General features: G+C 41.1%; 1 protein-coding gene across 4 annotated transcripts in view; it reads left to right on the forward strand.

The window, feature by feature from the left end:
• The first annotated feature begins 6,835 nt into the window (after positions 1–6,835).
• Positions 6,836–24,913, forward strand: part of rhbdf1a (rhomboid 5 homolog 1a (Drosophila)) — a 33,775-nt gene continuing 15,697 nt past the window's right edge. For 2 of the 4 annotated variants that reach the window (XR_015128845.1, XM_086289628.1), the window contains exon 1: positions 6,837–7,471. The gene's annotated coding sequence lies outside the window, so the exon portion shown is untranslated. Of the gene's footprint in view, positions 7,472–24,913 lie in introns of all 4 variants that reach the window. The other 2 variants (XM_086289629.1, XM_086289630.1) reach the window with 2 other exon arrangements.

A 24,913-nucleotide genomic window follows, 5' to 3' on the forward strand; every position in this document is an offset into this window, starting at 1 on the left:
CCTGCTGCTGCCTTATCTTTTCAGGCTCATTTGGATAATAAGAGGTTATAAATAGAACCACTCTGCGTGCTCTCCACTGCCTGTGCCCAGGAAGTTGACGGCGCCAGTTTGGCCCCAGGCGTTTTGAGCCCATGCGGCTTTCTGGAAGACTAACAGTATGTGACGTGGTCATGCCACAGACTACAACTTCAGCAGGGAAATACAAGTTTTCTTTTTGGCTACTGTGGAGGCAAATCTCTGGCTGTAAAAAGGAATCAGCCTATTATGATGCAGATGAAAGGAATGAACTGCAAGTCAACTAATAAAGATGGACTTGATGTACCTTTCTTTTTTGACTTTTATTTATACATGTGAAAGAGAAAAATAAGCACGAAAGTGTCATCTTCCTCATTTGGTCACAGATTCTGTGTGGCATTGCACAAAAATAGATGACTGGGACAAATTTGCATGGGTAGTCATTGGGTATCATATTCTGTACTTTCTCTTGTCTCCTTTTTGTGCTGATCAAGCAATAATTTAATCTTGAACCTCTTGAGGTTTGATTTCCAGGTTTCCTCAAGAAGCAACACTGTGATCACCGTGTTCATCCAAGGGCTGCGCTTCTAATGGAAACCTCAAGTAACTTATTGAGCCAGAATACATTCCAGACAGAAATCTGCTGAGCATGTTCAGTAGAAGTCTCCTGGAATGGCTTGTTGACTTTGTCATGGCTGGTGGGCCAGAGAACACCATTGTTTGCTGTGACTGTGTTGCTACTGCCCGTCAGCAGTGCTTGTGCGGTTTGGGCTGAGCAGCTTTCATTGTTGCTGCCACTGATAATCATAGCAGCCACATTCTGGATCACTGTCAATTCCAGCAGCCACCTCAGCGATCGTGACGCTGAGCAGGAACACCAGAGACTCCGCTGTGTGTGCAGATGGACGAGCAGAATGCCGCCGGAACGAAATGGCTTACTACACGATGACTCCGAGAATTCTATGAAAAAAAGCAATTGATCTTTTGGGTTTCATGTGCAGTATTCAGTGTGTTTGTGTTTAATTAAGGGAATGGTAAACTTATTTTAAAGTGACACTCACTGGACTCTTTACACCTTTTTTAGTACTGGGTTAACTCTCTCATGGTTTCAGATCTGCCTCAGTTTGTAGTGGCACAGATTCAACAAAGTGCTGGAATCATTCCTCCAAGATTTTGGTTTAGCAACTTTGTGATGTTATTACAGATTTGGTGCGAATTTTTCGGCTGCGCATTCATGATGCAAATTTCCTATTCCACTATATTCCAAAGGTGCTTTATTGGATTGAAACCTGGTGACTGTGGAGACGTGTGGAGTGAAGGGAACTCGCTGTCATGTTCAAGATGAGATGATTTGAGCTTTGTGACACAGCTTGTTGTCATGCTGAAAGATGTGTATACTGTGGTCACAAGGGAGGGACATGGTTAGCTGTAATATTTAGGTAGGCTGCTTTAACACCATTACACCATCACCAGCAGCAGCCTGAACTGTTGATACAGTGCAGGGTGAATACATTTCATGCTTGTTTACACCAAATTCTGACTTTCTGATTTTCTGTGACATCCAAATGTCACAGAAAAATTGAGACTCATCAGATCAGAAACCTGGTCCTATTTTTAGCTGACAGGAGTGACCTCCCTGTGTTGTCGTCCTTTGCTGTTGCTTATCCATTTCATGAGTTGATATTCTGTGAATTTAGAGATGCTCTTCTGCATACCTTGGTTGAAACAAGTGGTTATTTTAAAAAAAATTAAATCCAGTAGAATTTTGTGCAGGAAAATCCTAGTAGATCACCAGGTCCTGTTTGGCACCAACAGCCATCCCACATTGGAAGTCACTTTAATCAAATTTCTTCCCCATTCTGATGCTCTACCCTTTAACTTCACCAGGTTGTCACGACCATATCTACATGCCTAAATGCATCGAGTTGCTGCCATGTGATTGACAGATCAGGTATCTGCATAACATTGCAGCCAAATATGTATACCTAATAAAATGGTCTGTGGGTGTATGCAATAGCAGTTTGGCATTACTACATTTAGTTTATAACTATCTCTATAAACACATTACATCAAATGGATGTCTAAAAAAACTAGCCTCCTAAATTTATATCTCTATTTTTGAGTAACGTTTATACGATATCTTAGGTATGAATGTCAGTAGCACCATTGCGAAACTCAGACCATTACATAGTTTAATTAAAATAATTTCCCTAAAAAACTGTTACACTTTTAAAGAAAATTCCAAAATATAGTTTGAAGTAGTAATAAAAATATTTAAAAATATTAAAAATAATACTTTCTGTCATCGGTGTGGTAATAATGGGGCGATCGTGGCTCAAGACTTGGGAGTTCACCTTGTAATCAGAAGGTTGCCGGGTCGAGCCCCAGCTTGGACAGTCTCGGTCGTTGTGTCCTTGGGCAAGACACTTCACCCGTTGCCTACTGGTGGTGGTCAGAGGGCCCAGTGGCACCAGTGTCCGGCAGCCTCGCCTCTGTCAGTGCGCCCCAGGGTGGCTGTGGCTACAATGTAGCTTAGCATCACCAGTGTGTGAATGGGAGGATGACATGTTGTGTAAAGCACTTTGGGGTCCTTAGGTACTAGTAAAGCGCTATACAAATACAGGCCATTTACCATAATGTGGACGGACAGAATCTCGTGCATTGTAATTTTTATATGTTATACTATATTGTACTATTGCATGATGATTGTTATTCTTTTAGATTTTTTATTACTATTTATATATTTTTTTTATACATTTAACTTGAACATCGGCAGAGCTGCAAACCAAATTGTGTCACACTGCATAATATATGAATGAAAATAAAGACATATTCTATCTATATTAAGTATCCGTTTGAGACGTAACACCATGTCGCTATTATATGACAGTCATGATTTAAAAAGAGACAGCCATGATGTTGGTTGGTGTAAATAAACACAAGCAACTATTACTGGCATTGCTGAGATTACGTCTGGTCTTGGTCTGTGTTTAAATTTGTATTGCCTGCATGATATAATCGACATCTAAGCACCATAAAAAGCCAGAAATCAATTTGAAAGAGATTTTAGTACTTAGCGCTGCTCATTCCATTTCACAGTGTGTTAGTCTAAGTTAGTTTTCAGAGAGCCTTTTAACCAAGGTTATTAAAAAAATGTGGACATTGTGCATTTTTAATGGACCTCTTAACATCATTTCTCTTCTTCAGAACAAGCTTTATGTTAATAGATAAAGGTTCACTATAAAGAAAATAATTCCAATAGAACATTTAATTTCATTAATTTACATGATAAATTAACCTTCTTTTCCAGAGCAATAACATACATGACTGGAGGGTATTCTTTCTTACTAGTACTACAAGAGTCATTAGGTGGTAGGTAGTATTTGCATCCTCAGTGTGTGATGGGATTAATTATTAATTGCCAGCAATTAATGATTCATGCACCTCCTTTCTTGTTTGCTGCAGAGGTGTGGCGTGTGTGTGTGCTGTACAGGTGGCTGAGGTCTCATCAGGAGATGGAAGCAAGAGGATCACGTCATCTGAGACCCAGTTCATACACCTTGCACAACAAAGAAACGTTTATAAAGAAACAGGTTTGTCTCTTTCCACATCTCTGAACTCACATGTGGAGTTTTAAACATAACCACTGCGGCTTAAATAGGCTTAACCACAGGTTAGCTAATCACTGTAAATAGTTCAAAGGTTCTCTTTGTTTATCTAAATCACGCATAAGATGTTGTCAGTTTTTCCCAAAATTCCCACAGAGACATTCAACAGGTAGAGCTCATTATTTGTATGACTCAACATAATAACATGAGAGCCTATGACAGTTTGAAGACCTTTTTTTTTTCAAAACTTTGAGCTGTTTGGTTATTGATTGAACCTACCTGACCTTTCTCTGCCCTACTCTGATAAAACTTTCCTCGTCTCGGCTCACACCTGTAGCCCTCAGAGGGAACAGTTGTTGAGTCAGGCTGAGGGCAGGAAGACTGCCTGGAAGATTACCGGTCTTATCACAGAAACAAGTGAACATAAATGTAGCCGACATGACCACAAAGTGAAAGCCTATCTGTCTGAGTTATTCCACAGCCTCTTTCTACTTCTGTATTTTGTGCAGTCATGTGGTCTTTTAGTGAATGAATGCTTGCAAAGCACTTTAACTCATTTAACTTACCTTTCCTGATCTTTTGCTTGTTGGATTGCTGCTACTAAAAGCAAGCGTCATGTGAAGTGATTTCTTAGATGTCACTGATGCTGGCAGATGGGCTTTTTCCATCAAATGAAAATTAATTTAAAAAAATCATTTACAAAGTTGCATGATTGGAAACTGTATTTTGCCTCTTTTGAGAACATAAAGCATGTCACCCATGTACAAGCAAAACACTCCCTGTAGTGCTACGAATGATGGTCTCTGCTCTGCTTTTCCACTCGGCTGAAGACAGAGGAAGCTGTTTATGGACCGTCTGACAATGTCCTTTTGGTTAAACATGATCCTCACGCTTACCCCTTTTATCTGTGTCTGATTGATGGGTCTACAGGGGGGTTTGAGTGCTCTTACAGATCCTGTGCTGCTTCCTAATTGCTGCTTCTGACCTAGCTTCAACCCTCCTTGGTCCTAGGGGAAACTTCACCATTAATTACTGTGACTTCATGGTATATCAATCAGGGTGTCCTGAGGGGCCTCTCAACCACCCTTTTACAGTCAAGTACATGTAGAAGACCCACTGAAGTCTGATAAACTCATTCCTGTGGTGGGAATACAATCTTTTGCCTAATTTAGGAGGACGTTTCTGAATGAGCTTGATTTGATGTGTGGCTCTCAGTCATGCCGGCAAAGACGAGACCCCCGGGTGCAAGACGAAGTGGAAGGTTGAGGTGAGAGTAAACTAGCTTTTTATACTTTTAACCATATACTGTGCAGTAATAGCTGTGAGACCAATGTGTTTGAAAACTGCTGTGGTTCATCACTGTGTTTGAACGTATTTAATTCAGTGTTAATGCAGAGATTGGTTAAAAAATAGCGTGATCCTTGTATCAGATTTCTCATAAATGAGAAGAAACGTGGAGGCGATGTTACAAAATTTGAAAACCACACTCATATTTCCTGTACCCGGAAATGTGAATACTGATTTCCTGACAAATCTAAAATTAGTTAAAGGAGCTGGCTGACTGTCAAATACTTTTTTTTCCAAAACTGAAAAAAAGCATTTATTTGTTGCCTCTAGATCTCTAGGGGATCCTGTTGAATGTAAAAACCTCTTGTTCTCATAATCCAGACAAGTAATCTACACTGTCAGCATAAAATGGGGCCATATTATGTCTTCCATTATTTTAACAGCAGAAAGGCAACGATACCCATATTCAGTGGAGAGTGTCTTAATAAAGAAGCAGATCAAAGCAGCTATGAAAGAGACTTTTTCCAGGAACCTGAGATGCTTGTGCCCTGAAACCTCATCTGAGGGAAGGCTCTGAGCTTGGTGCCCCTTATCAGCACCTCAGAAACTTTCTGCTTCCTAACATCCATCTCTGCTCTAGAGAAAATTCCCAGGTGAATCTGAGCTTTCACTGAAACCAGGATGGAATGCGCTGTAGTGGTCTTTTCATCAGATGGAGCAACAGTGTGTATTAACGGTTGCCTGAATGAGGAGCCTCAGTCACTCAAATTAAATCTCTGAGTTTGCAGCGTAAAGGAAAGTCTGTCTATCTATCTATGGTAGCATAATTTGCTGTTTGAGTTGGATTGCTGTCTTATATTAGGAACTGTTGACATCTCCATTGCTAATTCCCCCTTCTTTCTTGCTTTTGAGTTAAGAAACCTCTTGAGTTTAGTCAGCCACATCAGCAGACCCAACCTCAGAGTCTTATGACAGCGATGCAATACTGAGCCTGTGGATGCTCATCGAGTTGATAAAAAAAAGAAGTACTGTTTATGTAATTGATTCTTTGCTGCCTCTGTAATGAAGCAGGAGTGTATCATTTCACTAAAATATACACAGGGGAGCAGAGGGTGGAGGCTTTGATAATCATAGAAAGCATGTGGTGTTATGATCATCATGTGGCAACAAGCATGGTTTTGTCTAAAAATTGACCAATAAGCTGAAGAATTAGGTTTTTGTGATACATGTTTCATATTCTTTTGACTTGTTTGCCTTAGATGAATATAAATAAATACTGTTGTTAGAACTACATAAATATGAGCGCTTTGATGACCGCTATAATAATCCTGAATGCATACTGTTTTATAGACATATCGAGTTGCATTTTGACGTAGAATTCACTTCAATTCTCTGTGTGTGCGGGCCAGTTTAGCCACCAGTACCTTACAGTTATTTGGTAGGAAAATGTCTTACCCTGTATTCAAAGTCCATAACCTCAAATGAATTCAAACAGGTCCCTGTGCTGTAACAGCTTGAGCCCAAGTAGCTCGTCTTTAGTCTGTGGGAGCAGTTCTTCACATGCATAGTGCAATCAATCATTTACTGGATGAAGATATTCGTGTAAACACTTGAAATTTTAATATAATCACTTCATTGCTGGGATTTTGTGTGCGTGTGTTTGTATAATGCCTTAAAAAGCCAAAGTTATGTATCTTAGCTGATAAAGATTCAAAATACTATGATATGTGCTGTTAAATCCTGAAGGTTAATTCGTGTAATTATCAAAAACTATTAATACGAGCTGTGATTTTTTTTAAAAAAAAACTCACTGTGGTTTATTGCAGACGTGTTTAACTACAGTCTGTGTGGGTTTTCCTTCATTCACTCCACTGGGACACATCAATATAACTGATATGAAAGCATTATTATTGTTTAATTGGCCACAGCCATTTACCGTGAAATTTAATGCCTCTCATAACTATAACAGTCATGGTCCCCCCGTCTCACTGTAGATGAGGGTTAAAGGTTTCAGTCACTGGACCCCACTGTGGCTGAGGATATCGCTTAGTCACCCCGTCTGGAGAAGAAGCAGCGCCTCCCTGTGTACACACCGATTGGTTGGTGATCTTGACGGGCTCGCCTTCTCTACAGACCGTCTTCAGCCCAGGGCGGGGCTGATTCTCTACCAAACTGAATTGCTACAACCGCCAGGAGGAAACTTACCCCGGGTCGATCCATGGAGCAGTGTGGGAATGCTCCGTCTGTAGCAGAGAACCGGACGGCAGCCTCATTTCGACTTAATCATCCTGGACTGCCTCAGCTGCTCTTGGGATCGAGAGTGACCGGATTGAATACTACAGCACTGGGATTGGCTTAAAAAAAATAAAATAAAACAAAATAACAGAAAAAAAGAAAGAAAACCCATCTGCGGGGTGAGAAAAGAAGCGCGTTAATCGCCGCACCGCTGTCAGGATGATGTGACAAATCATTTATCTGCTGCCCGTGGAAAAATCAGTGGAATCGGATTTTTTCTCTTCTTCTTCCACTGCTGGAAATCAACTGAACCGGTTGTTATAAGGGTAAGTTGAGACATTATATCGTGGCACTCTCGTGTGGTCGCCCTTACGGAAGGCAGGACTCGGAGGAAGCGCTCACGCGTCGTGACCGCGGTGGAAACGAGCTCAATCCGGTCGATTGAATTACTGGTCAGTTAATTGATCCACAGAGGAACCCTTCAGACTCGGGTTGGCTGTAGTAAACATGGCATCGGTTAGGTTACGGAGTGCTTTGCCATTTTGCACTCATTGTGAAGTTTTCATAGAGAAAGTGGGCTATTTAAAGTGCTCCAACAGCAGCCAATAATTGGTCTATATTTTTGCCCAATCACCTGCTTAACAAGTGTGATACAGCCTAACCTACATAGTAAAAGAGGCGTTGAAGTGGAATTAATGGGGTGTGAAATGAGCTTGAAGTCTGGAAAGGTGAATTACTTTTATTTTTGTACTTGAACTCCTCAAATTCAGGATATATTACTCTCGTTAGACTCATATGAGCCAAAGGCGAGGTGGTTTCCATTTCAACATCTGGTTAGATTATCTAATCTGGCTGTAGGCTCATCACTGGGAGAAAGCCCCAGCCTCATCTGAATTATAGATGTAGCATAAATGTTTTGTGGATAATCATGCAACACAGCACACATCGAATCCCACCTGACCTTATCTTTGTCATTCTCCTCCCATATCACCCTTTCTTCCTCTTGCTCATCATCATAAACTGGGTGCACATAAATGGTACATAATTCATGGGTAAAGGGTGCGAGGAAAGAGTAGCAAACAGTATTTTCTTTCCACCCCCCAGTCTCAGCCTCTGTGCACCCTGAAAGTATTATTTTGTCTTTGGATGTTTGTTTTCTGTTGAATTGCTGCTTTTGTGATGCACAGACACACTGTGACTCAGTGTGACTCAAGAGAAGGGCACACGTTTCTCAAAATCATACCCATGGAGCAGACACTTAAATGTCTCGATTTGACTCATCAGCGGTCCGGAGCTCTGCCAGGATGGCAGCGCAAGCAGCGCAAACTTATTAACAAACTGCACTCTTATTGACATCCACAAAGGGTATGTGCACCTCTGTCATACAGTACCTGGGCAGACTGAAGTGAAACCATAGACATACTGTATTAGAAACTGCTGAGTTATTTTGGCAGACAGGACATAGGAGCACATGGCCTGGTTTGTGTGCCCAGTGTTCCTGATCACATGGAGCAGGAGGGGGGGATCATATCTCTGGGTGATGTAATCACACTAATAAAGCAACCTCCCGATGTGTGATAGTGGCACTCATTCCTATCCTCTGTGTCTGCTCCAACTGGACCCTGGAGAGAATATTCCCAGTGTGTCTGTGTTTGTGTGTTTGTATGTCCATGTGATACTTGGAAGGAGCTGGGAGTAGCTGTGGTGAGGCCGGTCGACCATTCAGCCTGGCTTTTGTTGACCAACTGCTATGTGAGTTTTGCAGAGGGCTGCTTAGGGGGCCACGGTGTAGTCATGCCTACATGACTCACAGTATGTTATCTGTCTATCAGCCTAGCCAAGTGTACAATCCTGTATAACTGCTTCATGGTGTTCAAAACTGTTTCGGGGCAGGATTTTACACTCAGTGATTGATATTATCAGCCTTCATTCACTGCCATTTTCAGTAGATATCTTTCCCTGTGTATCTCAAAGCATAACAACAGCAACTTGGCAATGTTTTTATGTGTGACCTATAATCACTTCAAGATGCTGTATCTACATTTAGGACACACTTATCTGGCCTACAGCGGGCTCACTTTGATGCGCTTTCAATGGGCTGATGCAGTTTTCAGTAAGACTACAAACAAGCTGGAGATTTCCTGAAAGCCCCCCTCTGAACTCTAAAATCTGCCTGTTCTCGAACTTTGAGTGTACTCTCTGTGATTGTGGGTCATTTTCAGTCTGGATTGCGCTTTCTCCGAGTCCAAATGAAATGAGCGTCACTGGGCTGAACAGTTCCATGTGTGCAGAGCACATGCTTCTCAAAATAACCTCAGGCTGTTTCACCAGCACACACATCTGTATCACGAGTCAGAAAGTGGCTCACTTCACAATCCTGTTTACTGGGCATTCTAAAGCTGGGGTTAATTCCTAACCTGCTACAAAATAGCTCTGCTGATTTGCTTAATTAATGTTTAAATAGCAAGATAGTGCACACTGTAGAGGCTGCTAGGTTAAATCTGTTCATATATGCACATATTTATGCACATGTTCTGATTGCAAGAAAAATGTCCCTTTAGGGCCTTTTCAGGATACTTTTGCAGGGAACAGTGCCTACTCTGTAGAAGATACCTCTGAGCAGCCCTAAAAAGCTGGGGGGCATAGCCAGATGCAGCTAAAGATGTTGCTAAATAATTTTACTAAATAAAAGGCTTAAAGCAGCAATAAGAAGCAATTACTGCCTCTACCTAGCACCTGTCCAGAGTTTCTGCAGTGGAAGCCCAGCTGTTTATTAGTGTGTTTATTAGAAAGCATTGCATGCTATTATTATTATCCCAAAATATTGTCACTTCTAAATTTTAAGATAATGTAATACTTATGCTTTTCATGTAAAACTTTCACATGTTAAAATTCTGTTAAAACGCAGAGAGGATTTAGATTTTGCTTAAGCTACCTTTAAAGCAGTGATATTCATCCTGGTTATTCTATATCTTCTGTTTTTCTAAATCAGAAAAATATATTAAAACCCAAGTTTAAAACACTCGGCAGGATGTATGACCTCACAGGTTTGGTATCCTTTCTTAAACTCTCTTCTACAAAATTCAAAGAGATTTGTAATGCTCGACCTCCCTACCAGCGTATGGAGTTAAAGATGTATTGTAGTGTCATAAAAGATTGATGTCTAACCGTTGTGCAGCTGAAACACACATTTTTGTCTGAGACTTTTATATACCTGTCATCTCAGGAAGCGTCTGCTTTGTGCGAAAGCTGCAACAGTTTTGTCTGCTTGCCCGGTGTATGAATCAGGGGCACGGCAGCATTACCTAGAGAAGTCAAACATGTTAACCAACTTGTTCTGCTGCTTTCCAAACAATGCATGTGCATTCCCGTTAAATATATTGGTTACAACTGCTACCACAACCGCACATTAGCTTAAAAGCATGTCAGGTCTGCTTGCTAGTGAGAGAGCTCACAGGCAATGTTTGATGTCTCCCTCCCTGGCGCTTGCTCAGCTCGTACCTTTTTGACTTTGATGTGGTTTTAACTAAGTTGTCAAAAAGAAGCACTGAGTTTTCTCCCCCCCCTGCATGTCAAATCATGTGATATTTGTGGGAGAAAACTGCCTCTAGAGTATGCTTTAGAGCATGGAATGTAAGCAGATACATCCTGCCTTGTTTTCAGAGCAATAAACAGAATATAACATGTATTAGTAGTGGTGCACAAAATGTAATTATATAGGAAGTGCAGTGTTTGTATGAATCCGCATCCAATGGCTGCTGTTTGTTTGGAATTACATTACACCAGGTACAGTAATAGACAGTGTCCGAGTTCTTCCCCCGTTTATGACTTGATGCGTGAGTCACAGGCACTGCTGTCCCCTTCCCATGATACCTCATTGGTTTTGTGATGCAGTGGCAGCCATGACGATGAAGTTAGTTGTGATGTAATGCTGCATGCAGCAGCGGCAGTGCTATTTCAGGTCTACCTCTAAGCCTTCAGGGCTTCCATTTGCCAGAATGCCAGCCTGCCCTTCTCTCAGTCAGCACCTCGTCTGTCATGAGCATGACAGCCATACATGAACTGGTATTCACAGAATTTACTAGAAACCTCAGGTGTACTGCTTTGGAAAAAAGCTGTAAATTAAAAACGTGTTGCCGGAGTTGTTTTCAGAGTTACTTGGCTGAACTCAACATAACAGAGACGAAAACTTTAAATGTCAGATTGATAGTTACAGGGTGTTTTTTTGGCTTCCTAGCTTGTGTTATCACTGACACGGCGTCTGAGGCTGGTTAACCTCAGGGCAAAGCTCACTTCCAGGGCGGTGGGAATGGTTTGCTCTTTCTCCCAGAAGGCCAGTGCTTGGAGACAAGCAGCAATGGCTCCTTGGCCTTTAATCTTCCTCTTAAGAGTGTGAAGAGCTCGTAAAGGGTGTGTCTGTGTATAAACCAATAAATATGCAGTATTTACCTGATGTCTCGAGACATCGTATGTTGCAACTGGGAAGTTTCCCTGGCTGAAATCTGTTGACTATTTAAAAGCTTACACAGGGTTCAGTTACTGCAGTGCAACGTGATAGTGAACTTGTGGGAAACCAACCAATAAAGTTGCTCCTTGTTGGAAATGATGAATGCTTTTATTGTCTCAACCAGTTTGTTTGTCACTGGTTACAAAATGTAGTTTTTGTGAACACACTTTTCTTATTGTCAGTTTGCACCGTTCGCTCCTTATGCAGTTCTTTTTTTTGGACAGAAACCTTAGTTGTCAATTTTGGGTCATTCAAACGGACACTGGAAAAAACTATGATTAGATTAATGTGCTCTACAAAGCCACCGCAGGTGGGGTGTTGACAGCCAAGAGAAAAATATGAATTGAAACGAAGTTGAATGAACATAATAGCTTTACAGAAGCTAAACAAATAAAGGCAGGTTGGATCCTTTGGTAATGTTAATGATTGATAAAATCTTGTAAGGTGTTTTGCACGTGAACTTTTTTTTTTGGCTTCTGAAGTAGGGCCTTCTGGATAAGATTTGAGAAACCTGTGGGTTAACCAAACCAAAATATAATCCCTTTGTCACCACGATAGAATGATCCAGAAACTAAAATCAAACAGATTGTTAGATAGCTAACTAACGTTTGCTAAAGGCCATATATTGCCTTATTGATACATCCAGATTGAAAATACATTAAACTGCTTTCATCCTCCAGCAGCAGGAAGGATTCACCACAAGATAATGTCCAATTTCTTTTGCTTCCTTTTTCAGCTAATTGAAATACTGCAATTTAGAAGTTAGAAATGGATGTGTACAGTGTTTTAGGTAACTAAAATAACCTAATTAGGGCTACAAAACACATTTCAAACACATCAGCCGTGAGGACGGTTGATTCATAATGCAGCTGGGATGTCATGACTGTGAGTCAGCAGCATGACATGGGTATTCTAATACATATTCTTAACGTATTACGTCTTGCATATGAGAAATACACCCACGCATTTTGGCCTAAATTTAAATGTAATACCGAAACTAGTAAAAACTAAACAAAGACATTTTTTAACAGTAAAAACTGAAATGAAACAGGAAATTAAGTGAAAGCGAACTGGATCGGAAACAAAAATTTCAATCAATGAATATCTCATACAAATGTCCTATATCTACTTGTGTATTGATTAGGGCATAATGCCAAAGAGGCAGGTACGCTCCAGTTTAACAATGTAAACTCTTTAGTTGCTCAGAAAAGGATTGCTCTTTAATAAATAATAACTTTTCCTTTTTTTTGAATGAAGTCTCTTCGCAGAAGCTTTAAAATTACATCCCCCTTTTTAGTTGTTGTTAGTCCACATTGCTGCAAAGACTGCAGGACTGCATAGTGTCTGTTTACTTTTCCCCAGCTTTTTGTCAGGCCAGAGGGTCGGCCTGACTAGGAACACCCTGACTGATATAGTATCTCAGCACTATTACAGCAGCAATGAGAGTGCTGTTTTAAATAGGAAGCCTTCCCCCGGCCCACTCCCCTCCTAACCCTCTATCTTTGGCACAGCTGGTTGTCATACCCAGAGGCTCTGAATCCTCATTGTGCACCAGACTGCTAAACCCAAGTTCCCTGAATTGATTTGCACGCACACAGTTATATCTGGACAGTTTCAGCGCAGTCCCACCAACATCACATACCATGCACCAAACTCACTCCAGCAGCTTTCCCAGAAATGAGGGTGTGTTTTGGACTCCCGTGACTTGTCTTTTTACTGCCTTTTTTCGGAAGAGGTGGATCACAGTCGGTGGAAATGCTCTTTTCTTTGGAATGAGACTGAACCCTTGAAAGACCAACGCTGAGTAGTGTCCAAAATGTGCCAGTCATGCATCTCTTTAAATATTAAATATAGATGTTTAATACAAACAGATTTTAAGTAACTGCTTGGACGATTTTGTGTGTTTTGTGAATAATGTGGCTTTAACCCAGGCATAATTTGCACATTTAAAAGTACCTGATTCTGTAACTCTTAACTTTCCCTTTCTCCTTCCTCTGCTTCTTGTTACACCGGTGCCAACTTTTCCTCCCATTTGCCAGCCGACAGAGCTTGTAAATTTAGTGTGCCAAGGAAAATGATGTAAAGCCTGTCTTTTATGGTTCCCAGCTGATCACGCCCAGTTATAGTGAAAGGCATCAGTCTGCAAGCCTAATATGTGGTGAAGCATATTCGCTTAGAAAAAGGCAAAAACAAACATTAACAATTGTGCAAAAAAAGAAGTTTTTTTTTCTTGAACCGACCCGAGTTTGTGCCCTCTTGTTTTATTTTCAGTTCTCTCATCTTTTCCCACTTAGACATTCTGTCTCCTGTCTCTGCCTCGTTTCCTGACGGTTTGTCACTTCTCCATCACAGTAGTTGTCTTGGTTTTCAGACCACAAACAAAACTTGGAGCCGTCCTTATGTGCGTGCTCTCTGACCTGGAGGGAAAAACTGATTTCAGTTCCATAGACAAAGAAACTGTGTTCTCTTTAGTTACATGAAGAGTAAGGAGGCCTTCCCCTCACTGGGCCTGTGACTGTCCCATAGGACCTGCCCCAGCCTTCCCAGTTTTCCTGTGCTTTTGTCCAGAGTTTTCCACAGATCTTGTGGCCCAGCTGCACGCCTCTATTCTCGCTCTTTCCTCCCCCTTCATCCTTGCTTTTACATCTCCCTGATCACAGCTCAGAGCTCATGGGTTCACTTATGGGTGATCCCCCCTGCATTCCCCTGCGTGTTCACAAAGTAACATATTTAAGGGTCTGCACAATTAGTTGTGAAGTCATGAAATAATTACCCCTTCATTAGATGGAAAGAAAGCCAGACTTTCTGAATTAGGCTTTCACGAGAGGTAAACTGAAAACTATTACAAATGTGAAATTCTGCAGTTCAATATTTGTAGTATTCTGACAAAAGACAGAAAAAACAAAATAATGGGTCAAAATCAATGAATCTACCTTTATTTTAAAGTAATTTAGTTCAATTCAAATTCCAATTAAATGTGAAAATATTTTTAAAAAACATTATTTTCATCCTTTTCGTGAAAACTAGTCATTGAAATGCCTTAAAATGACACCACCTAATAATAGCTTTGACACATAGTCACCTGACTTTCTTTGTTCCTCAGTCGTTGCTCCCCAATCTACACTCTTCACAGCCTCTGCCAAAATGCCATGTGACTCATTTTGGTGTCTCAGCACAGTTGGCCTCACAGATTTCTCCTGAGTGGGTTGAATATCTCAAAGACTAGATCAGAAGCAGACTGTTTATCGTTAATTTTATTCCTTTTTCGCACAACTGTTCAAACAAATGTTGATTACGCGCGGCTGATTTGTGTGTTCCTCCCAGCAGTGAGAACTGGCTGTGAATAAGCACTTATCTGTTGGTCGGATCACTTCGCCGTCCATACGTTACGACCAACCAAACAAATACTGTTTCTCCAGCTTTTCCTTTCATCCACATATTTTCCCGTGTGACATTCGAAGGGGAGTTAAATGTGTAAGCTGTATTTGAAAAACATAGCTGTTGTATGTGAAACCGAAAAGGCTGGCTCTCTCTGCAATACACAGGCTTCTGCTGCCGTTTTCTCCAGGAAGAAATGAAATCTCATCTTTATAGAATCAAGCTTCTTCTATCAACCCAGACAGAGGCTCTATTACAAGAACGCTGAATCTGTTTTGCTGCAGAAGAATTGGTTTCATATTCCCCATAATTCAGGCCTTTTTTCAGCACCTGCATGCACAGCTTTATGCTTTCACACACATGCCTACAATCCACTGCTCCTATGTAGCTATACTGTGTATTTTCACAGCCTCCAGTGGTGATAATCAATGCAGCCAGTCAATAAGCAGTACTCTGTTTAAGGTCCGCAAATCTCTCAAAGAGGCGTTTCCTGAAATTGGATGTGAAGGTTGAGTTCATATGAGGCTTTTTAGTAATAACAGCAAGTGTGTTAAATGAAATTATTAAAGATGGAAAGAGTGAAAACCATGATTGTACCTTTGTGAGACGGTCGAGTCCATCAGTTGCTGAATAAAATTAGCAGCTGAGTAGAGGGTGACTCATATTTAAGAGAATAACTCGTCATTTAGATCTTCTGGTGTTAGACTGAGCGATGAATATCCTGTGTTTGGGATTAATAAGTGTGAGCCGTTCTTAACATTTGTTTTCCGTTTGTGTCTTTTATAAACACTTGTTGGGTTTTATCTCACATAAGCTTTTTATCTTACATCCTTGAAATGGATGCTGCTGTTTGCCTAATAACATAGATTCTCTTTAGTGTGCTCGTAGAAGAAGGCGGCTCGGTTTGCTCATTTTTGATGAAAAAATGAATACTTAATGCTTTAAGTTTTTATTCACGAGTTATTACAACTATAATCAAGGCTTAAATGATTTTGATTGTGTGTTTCTCAAAAGTTCTTCTTCATCGCTGTGCGGATTAGTTTTTCATCTACAGTGCCAGTTTCAGAATTAATTTTTTTTCTCTCCTTTATCCTTTTTTAAACTGCTCTACACAACCATCTCCACTTTGGAAGCTCAGTGTCACAGCATCTATTCTCTCCTCTGCTTGAAACCGTGCTACAGGCCGCGTGTTATCTGCTCTCTTCAACAGGCATGTTAGCTTTGATGTCACACTACACAGATCTCGCTCTGCGGCCAGAGTGGGCGGCGACCCTGACTCAAACCAGACCAATTATTTTTGGCGGATGGTGATGTTCTCTTTTACAGTGGACAGCAGTGTGGATGTGTTCCTGTGCATGTGAGCAAATGTATGTTGTTTCCGTGGTCGTGTGGACCGGACGCAGAGAACGCACCCAGTTTGCGGTGTGTTTCCTGCCTTCATTTTCACCTCGCCCCCTTCTCTGTTCTGCATTTCCTTCCTTCCAGCCCTCCTCATTAAAACTAGCAGTAACCTGACCTCTGTGGTCGTGCTCGTGGTTTCTCACAGAGGATGTGAGACAAGATGACAAAGCTAATGGCTGCCCTTTGTGAAGTATTTTTAATCATGTTGATTAGAACACAAGATAAACCTAAACACACACTGGAGGACGATGCATTACAGTTTGTTTTTAATGTTTTATATTTTTTTAAACTATTAACATAACTGTGGTCTATCCACATGTCTAACTTTTGCTGTGTTTGAGTTTAGCACAGACGCTGCTACTAGCACCTGAACGTTTTTAGAAAAGACTGTTAGAAAAGGCTAAGGATGCTTGTTTAAAGCAAAACTCATAATCACATTTATTTTGGTAAACACTGAGACCTTTCAAACATGATTACCTTAACAGAAAAATATTATTTTTCTAACTTGTTTCTCATGATACATCTTGAAACCAAAAGGCTTTCCTTTTGACCAAAACCTTTTTTTCTCGTCTTGGCTCAAGCTGAACTGAAACTGCCACAGTGGTACAGCCAGACGGTTTGGGTTCAAAGGAAGGAGAGAAACCAGAGTAAACTGCGTTTATAACTAAAGAGAACGCAGCACAGCTGTTTAAGCCAAACTTGTAATAGAACATTAATTCAGATTAGTTACACAGGCTTACTGCTGACACGGTTTACTTTGAAAATGTCACAACTCTGTTTTAGTCCCATCTACAGCCTGTATATAGAAGACAGCCATTTGTTGGTGAACTCCAGCAGTGCAGCGTCGAGCTTAGCGTTATCATTGTGGTAGTCTTAGTGTTTTAAATCCGGACGTGACAAGTTAGGGGTGACGGTATGGTGTGAATGAGCGAGAAACCAAGAGACACTTCAAGCTCATTTTAGCAACTAGTACTACGTGTCAGTCAGAAAGTGGGGTTGCTCTAAAGCCTCCTTTACTGCCTTATTTGACTATACAGTGTTCGCTCGTTTATCGCAGGTGTTACGTTTTAAAAATGACCCGCGATAGGTGAAATCCACGAAGTAGCAAACTTTATTTTTTACAATTATTATAGCTGTTTTAAGGCTGTAAAACCTCTCACGACACACTTTATACACTTTTCTCAAACAGGCATCGACATTTTCACACGTGTCTCTCTTGTTTAAACACTGTCAAAGTTCAAACCGTTGTAGAAAAATAAGTCCAGTATTATAGAATGAAATCAAAGATTTAGGTTAGAGCAACATGAATGAATCAATGGTACAGAAGTAGAGGAAGCAAGAAGAATGAGTTGAGTAAAGTTTGACTTATCTGACCGTTTGGTTTCACTTAATGCGCCTTATAATCCTTTGACCTTGACACTGTTGTGTTTGTTGTCTTCTGCTAGCGAAGATTTATGTAAATTTGACAAGCTGAACGAATTCTGTACTGTACAGGAGACACGGCACAAGATTGATTGAAAATAAGCTACATCCGATCAGGACGCAGAACACAATCTGCTGTAAAAAAAAAAACAAAAAAAAAAATTACACCCCCAAAAAAATCCATGAAACAGCGAGGCTGCGAAAAGTGAGCTGCGATATAGCAAGGGACCACTGTAATGGGGACATAATTTACAAAATAGATATAATATTGTATTTAGTAAGACTTATGACCAGCAACTGAGCCTATAAAGTCTTAATGAAAGTCTTTACTGGTGTCACAGATCAAGAGAGCTGGGGCTATATTCCATTTAACCAAACTTCTTTGGTTATAAGGAATCGAGAATGGAGGTTTAACTTTTCAGACCTCAAATGTTTTTTTTTCTCTCTTTCTGGTTTCATCCGTCTCATGTGGATACTCCCACTTTCCCATTGTTATGTGTTTTCCCAGCAATGGATAATTTTCTCGCTGTTGCTCAAGCATGTTGTCATATTTACTTTGCAGCCCCCAAACCCAGTTTTAGCTGCACATACGTTTCTTTCAGTAACAATTCTTCCTCATTTGTGGCCTGAGCAAAGAAATCTCTGGTATTTCTGGTTATTGCTCTTTCTACACAAGCTCCGTCCACTTCCTGTTTACACTGATACCTGCCCTGTGTACATAAACGGTTATGTGATGATTTATGATGATGAATAAATAAGTCTAGAACTGCCAAACAAACATTATAGACAAACAGCTGCGCTAAAAGGTCTGTCCAGATGAAGATGGTTTTCTATGTGCAACAGTGTTTTAGGTTGAAAATGTATTGGCGCATATACATTTAAGGTGCATACCACCTTAACGTCGCTAACTCATCTTGTGCGTCACCCTCAGTAATTATCTCAGCTGGGAATTTGCTTACTGCACCATTTCCATTGATGAAGCAATGAAGACTTCAGCCCGCTGTAGCTTTTTTGACTGTGATCGGCCTGCACAATGACCCTTGTTCAGCCCAGTCCACATCAGCCCATACAATGAAGTCTTTTGTAGGGTTGATTCAGTCTGATATCATGCTGGAAACTATTTAGATGAGGATCACATGTTGTTCGGGCACGCCGTTTCTAAGATTCTCCTCTTACTCATTCAAGGGGAGAATGTCAAACCTCCTATAGACAATAAGATGGTTGTATGTAGTCTCAGGACACACCAGGAAGAGATGGTATTCACAAAGAAGACTGACTTACTTCCCTTTGTTGTGTAAAAAGACTTCTCGTTTTTAAGCTGTTCGCTTAACATGCTGTCAAACTGTTGGAGGTTTAATGAAAATACAACCCTGTCAGAAAGTCTGATGTGCATGCTATTGATCTTCTGATTATGGCATGTAGCACAAATAGATATCTTTGACATTTACATTATTTTGATCTGGTCTAACAGCCCTTGTTTAATTTGGATGCCAAAATATTTTCATAGTTTGGAATTGCCTTTCAGATTTATGAGAATGCAATTGCCTGTAAAATTGCTCCCTGAATACCATTTGATTCGTTTCATTATTACTTTATGCCATTGCCTTTCACGGCTTTTCTCAGAATATGCTGTAATGTTTAATATTCTGGCTTAATATCTAAAACATCTTCCTGAGATCAGGTCGTCTCCTCGAAGGTATCACAGCCTTGTTGAATTTCATTAAGTGCTCTCGACATGCATTTTGTGCGTACTTGCATGTGCTCTCTTATACGCCACACAGTGCAGAGTTGTACATCGGGACTTAGCTGCTGCTGAATTTTCCCACACTGTTGCAGACAGGCTGGAGCTAGAGATTCAGCGCTTTGATGATAAGCTTCTACAGCAAACAAATGCAGCAGGTTTCAGGTCTGGCAGCTGGAGTCCAAGCCTAAAACTAACTGCTTATCAACTACTTAATCCCAAAGTGGTGAAGGCCATTTCACGGTCAAATGATTCAACAGGGTGGTACCTTATCTAACTGAAGAGACAGAGACTATGCACACAACTCTCTTGTTATTATGTGAAACTCTATCTAGTTGTCTTGGCATGTGTAGTGTATATAACCCACGGTGAGGGAGTTTTTACTGTCTGCTGCTTCCTGAAGATTACAGACGCAAACAGCCCACGACTGAGACCTTATACAGATTTATCAAATGAGCTTTATTTTCCCTCCTTGTTCCACTAAAGTGAAGACAGGCCTTATCTATCTATTCTTAACAACACCGAGAATGGCGACGCTACAGCTTAACTTTCCACGACCACATGCAGCCACCTGTATATGCCCAGGGGCTCCAGTAGGAGGTATGTTGTAAATAATTTACCTGTGCAGAATGACTGAATAATTCAAGCGCTGAATTAGACACACGTGTTGTTGCATATGTGACCAAAGTGTCTGCAAAAAGGAAGCAAGCTTTGGCTTGAGTAGAATTCATATCCAGGTGGGTGCTATTTTGTTTTTAAACACATTAAGATTAAAGAAATATGATATCTTGGTTTCATTGTAGTGTAACATGTGTCAGCACTCCTTTGCATTGATTTCCTGTTGCAGGATATTAATGCGCGGTGAAGGGCGGGGACCTGTGCTGATAAAATCTCCTGGGCGAGATATAAGGCTTTGTGACGGAAGGGAAGTGGGTGCATGTCGTTTGATGGCGAATACAGATAGAACTTGTGGTGCCCGTTTCTTTTTACAGGGATAAACATCTAGTTCCTTATAGATAACTTGATGCGCTTTTTCACAGTTTGGTTTTTGTCAGAAACCAGCTTGCCACCCGGTGATCTGAAGCAGGATGTTTTTTTTTATTTATTTATTTTTGTCTAGAGGTACATTTGCAATCGACTTCCATAAATACACCACATGCACACAGCCTGCTGTTAGGAGGCCATTTATACTTTTGTACGCTATTCATATCTTTGGCTCGTGATCCTGTCATAAAGTAAACACTGGTGGGAGAGCCTAGCGTTGGATGCCATACAAATCTGACACTTGATACTGAAGCTACAGCAACTAAAAGGTAAAATCTGCTAGGTTAAAAAAATTATAAATCTAAAAGCCTGAGCTGAGATATTTTGAAAAAAACAAACAAACAAGGCAACGCCTGAGCTTTTCCACCCTTCTCGGCTGGGCATATCATCCATGCCCACCATCTACCTTGCCAGTCGCAGCGGGCTTGCCCGCCCACTATGCCTGCGCCTCAGCTAGCTGTGACACTTGATCTAAGGGTCAGCTGCGTCGGATATTTCTGCTGCCTCTGTGTGTATTTTTTTAATGTCGTAAGGGCTGGTTTGCTGTGACAGCCTGTCACATGTCACTAGGGTCAATTCGGATGACTGCAGCTTTTGCTGGCGCTCACTTGCGCTTGACTCTCATGCCTGTGGCAGTGATTCGCAGAGTATTTTCTTTCCTGTAAAATATGCATAATAATCAGTGGAAATAGAGAGTGGCTTCAAAGTCTGGACCACACAGCTTAATTTTGTTTTCCCACTGCTCTCATACTCGCAAGAGTGGCCAGAAAAGAAGTGACACGTTAGTGGCATGTTCTAATTACTCCCTTGGTTATATCATAACTTGTAACTCTATCATCAAATCAACTTCCACAACTGGTGAAGTCACCTGGCAGTAATGTCCGCCGTGCAGTATACCACGTCTATTTTTAGCGCCTGTTTTCTCTTCTCCACGCCCGAATGAAATATCAGTAGCTTTGTAGTTTTGTCAGCTTCTTAATTCATCCCAGTTGGAGGCACAATGTGCTATATAAAGATCAAAAGCCACCTTCTACAATTAATGCGCAGATGGGTCTCAGATGCATGCAGGAACTACACAAGACACAAGCCTGCAGTGTTATTTTGTGCAAACAAATTATATTTAGATCATCTGTCAGTGTGAGATACCTCCGCCCATTTTCCTTGAATGACTGTATAGCCATGAGTTTCTACTCATCATTACGAAATTCCCTTTGGGGAGCTTCTGTCAACTGCATATTGAGACTGATTTAAGAGTGTTTCAGCTCTAGATGACATTTAATTTGAAGACTTTTTCTCTTTTTTTGTGCTGTGTATTTATGCTGCAAAGAGCCTTTTATGAATAGTGTTTCTAGTTACACTAGTAAAAGAATAACTAAGTAAGAGTGACTACTTGAATAATGCGGTTTCCCTCCATTGTTTCCAGTGTTAAGTCTTGCCTCCAGCAAGGAGAGAAAAATGAGAAACAATGGATAGTAGGAGCATTTATAGTGAATGACTAACTGTTAGAGAATGGGGGAGTGAAACTAATATAACCTGTTTGTTCATTGTGTCCCTAACTTGTTAGTCTGTCTGGAATCTGCATAGATTACATACAAATGTCAAAAAATCCATCAAGCAAGAATGTTTAGGTAATGCATGAGTGCTAATTTAAAGCTTGGCTATAGTGAGAAAACGACCGCAGGAACCGCATGCAGGAATTAAAACAAAAACGAAACCAAAATAAAGAGTATCGACGGAGGAATGAATGCTCGAGGCCAGGAAGCACTGATGCTTTCATGAATCAGGTGTCTTGATTTTTCACTCCTCAGATTAACCAGGTCATCCATCCTTCGTATCCAGCCTTTCTTCCTTTCCAACGTAAACCTTGGATGTACAAGCCATGCTGGGAACAAGCAGGACCCTACTTGGCCAGGCACCTTAGGTTCTGTCAGCCTCAGTGACACAGCTCTCTCAGCCACCCGAAGTGTGGTTGCAGCCAGTCTGCCTCCTGTAGAGCAGCACATAGCAGCAGAGCACACACAGTACCCGGAAACCAGCCAGCTCCTGTCCATAATTGTTAGACTTCATGTGGTTTTTGGCGCTGCCATTTTAGCTTGGCTTAATTTCTACCAGAGCTCTTGTGGAATGTGGGTATGGCATTCACTGAGATTATAAACGACCGCGGATGGAGAAGATTCCAAGACTGTACAAATGCGTCTCTGGGCTAATTATCTCAGAAATGTTTGATTCGTTAATTTGATATCTAAAACAACTGATATCGTAGAGTTTCATACCCTTGGTAAATACCTAGATAACTCATTTGTATCGGAAAAAAATGTTATTGTAATGTTAATGGTGATGAAAATGTAAAGCGACTGACTGAGAGCCGTAGATTGTGATGCAGGCGTGTGTGGAAAAGGCAATGTCTCTGATATAAAGGAGGTCACAGCCAGATTACTATTTTATTTATGAGAGGCATGTAAAACACAAGGGTTATGCGCCTATCCAAGGTGCTTCACATATTTGAGGCATACAAGCTGCTGGACAAAAACTGATATGTTGCAGAGAAAAATAGCATGGCCTCCGTCTGAGAGAAGCTTTTTCTCTCTCTTGCTCCTGAAAGTGTCGGAGGTAGCACTTAGAGCTTCATCCTCCAAGCTTGTCTTCTATTTGACTTTAAGCCTCACCTGTGACAGCTGGGCCTCTGTTGTCATAAGCTAATGTCTTTATGTGCATGACTGAAGACCATTTCCCAAGTGATTACATTAAATGATGGCATGGAAAACTTCCCTGGGCTTGAGTTTGTATGTAGACTATAACGCAGCTTCCCAGACAGAGAATAAGAGCTCCGGTTATGCTTGTCAGCCCCGCTCATTATGGCCCATTGGACGTCCCCGCACCTGGAGAGATGTCAGCTTGATCTCTGTGTTTTGTTCGCCTGTCTGTCTTCTGCTGCCTAATGTGTCCTGGAGAGGCAGAATGAAAAACAATCCACGCTGTCGTGGATCTCGTGATTGAGTAGGAAGTGTTAGTTTCTTACAAGGACCAGCTGACGGCAGGGAGCCAGTCTTGCGAGGCGCTGTCCTAATTTATGGATGTGGGTGTTTTCCCTTTCCCGCTTTAGATGTGAATCTTGAAGTCAAAACAAATCGTTTGGAAATTTTTTTTAAAAAGTAGATTTAATCTGTGGTTGTGGTATGCACACATCAATCAGCAGTGGGAATGTAAACAGACACTTGAAATTGTTGCCATACGCCACGAGAAAAAAAAAAAGCACAGTCACCTTCATAGTAGACATTCGGGTGCGTTTTAGCCTTGAGTCCCCAAGTGATTGCAGATAACAGTGCAATGTTGAGGAAAGGATAATCCAGCACTCTGAATAAGTGCCAAAGACAGAGTTTAACTCCTCTTCCCCTAAGGATATCTGCTCCTGAAGGACATCCTGCCTGTGATGTCCAGTCTTCCTCAGACAGGGACCAGCCTTGAATCTGACCTTTTCCTTGCAGTGATTTATATTTTTTCACTGTGAAACGTGTGTTGGTGCAACTCAGCAATGACTATACCCACTGTTCCAGCTAAACCCCTCCAAAGACACGAGTTGCGGGCCCATGCCAGGTCAGCTGCAATGTTGATTTTTGAGAGAGACGGGAGAGAAAGACAGAAACAGACTTCCAAGGCACTTGGCTTGTCTGTCTGTTAAAAGTTAGAAGTTCACATTGGGATTTGACCAAACGCCCTTGCAGCCCACTGACCAGTAGACTAATGGAAAATTATAACAGTAGCATATGGCTGGATTAATCCTGCCACATCAGGTTATACTGGCATCTCCAGCAAGACTACTTTTACAGATGTGGAATGACTGGGACACAGTCCTTGCCATTCTTGCTGTTCCCGCTCTGTGAGATATTCAAAACATCTCTTTCAGCTGTCAGATTTTCTCTCTGACGTCATTTACATAATCTAAAAAATTGTTTAGAGAAAATGAAACTTGTGATTGCCTGTAAATGACAATCACTTATGCAAATACAGATGAGATGAGTGGGATGCAGCAGGCAAGAAAAGAGCCTAAAGCAGGAGGAAGCTTAGCGTTGAAACAATAAGAGTAAATTAGTCTGATTCCACCTAACCCTCCTTTATTTTCTGAAGTCAAAGCACCATCAACACAGCATTCAGGGCAAAATAAGTTAAAGAAGGAGTGGCCCAAGCCAAAGCAATCAAAACAGATTAAGCATAAATCAAAATTAGCTTCTGGGTGCTTCAGTTCAGTCCCAGTTTATGCCTGTCTGCAACCCTGAA

The sequence above is a fragment of the Aulonocara sp. 'chitande type north' Nkhata Bay genome, linkage group LG4 (genome assembly GCF_057382095.1).
Source record: "Aulonocara sp. 'chitande type north' Nkhata Bay isolate Kocher_YH1m ecotype deep benthic linkage group LG4, A_spYH_male_GT1.1, whole genome shotgun sequence".
NCBI classification, from domain to species: Eukaryota; Metazoa; Chordata; class Actinopteri; order Cichliformes; family Cichlidae; genus Aulonocara; species Aulonocara sp. 'chitande type north' Nkhata Bay.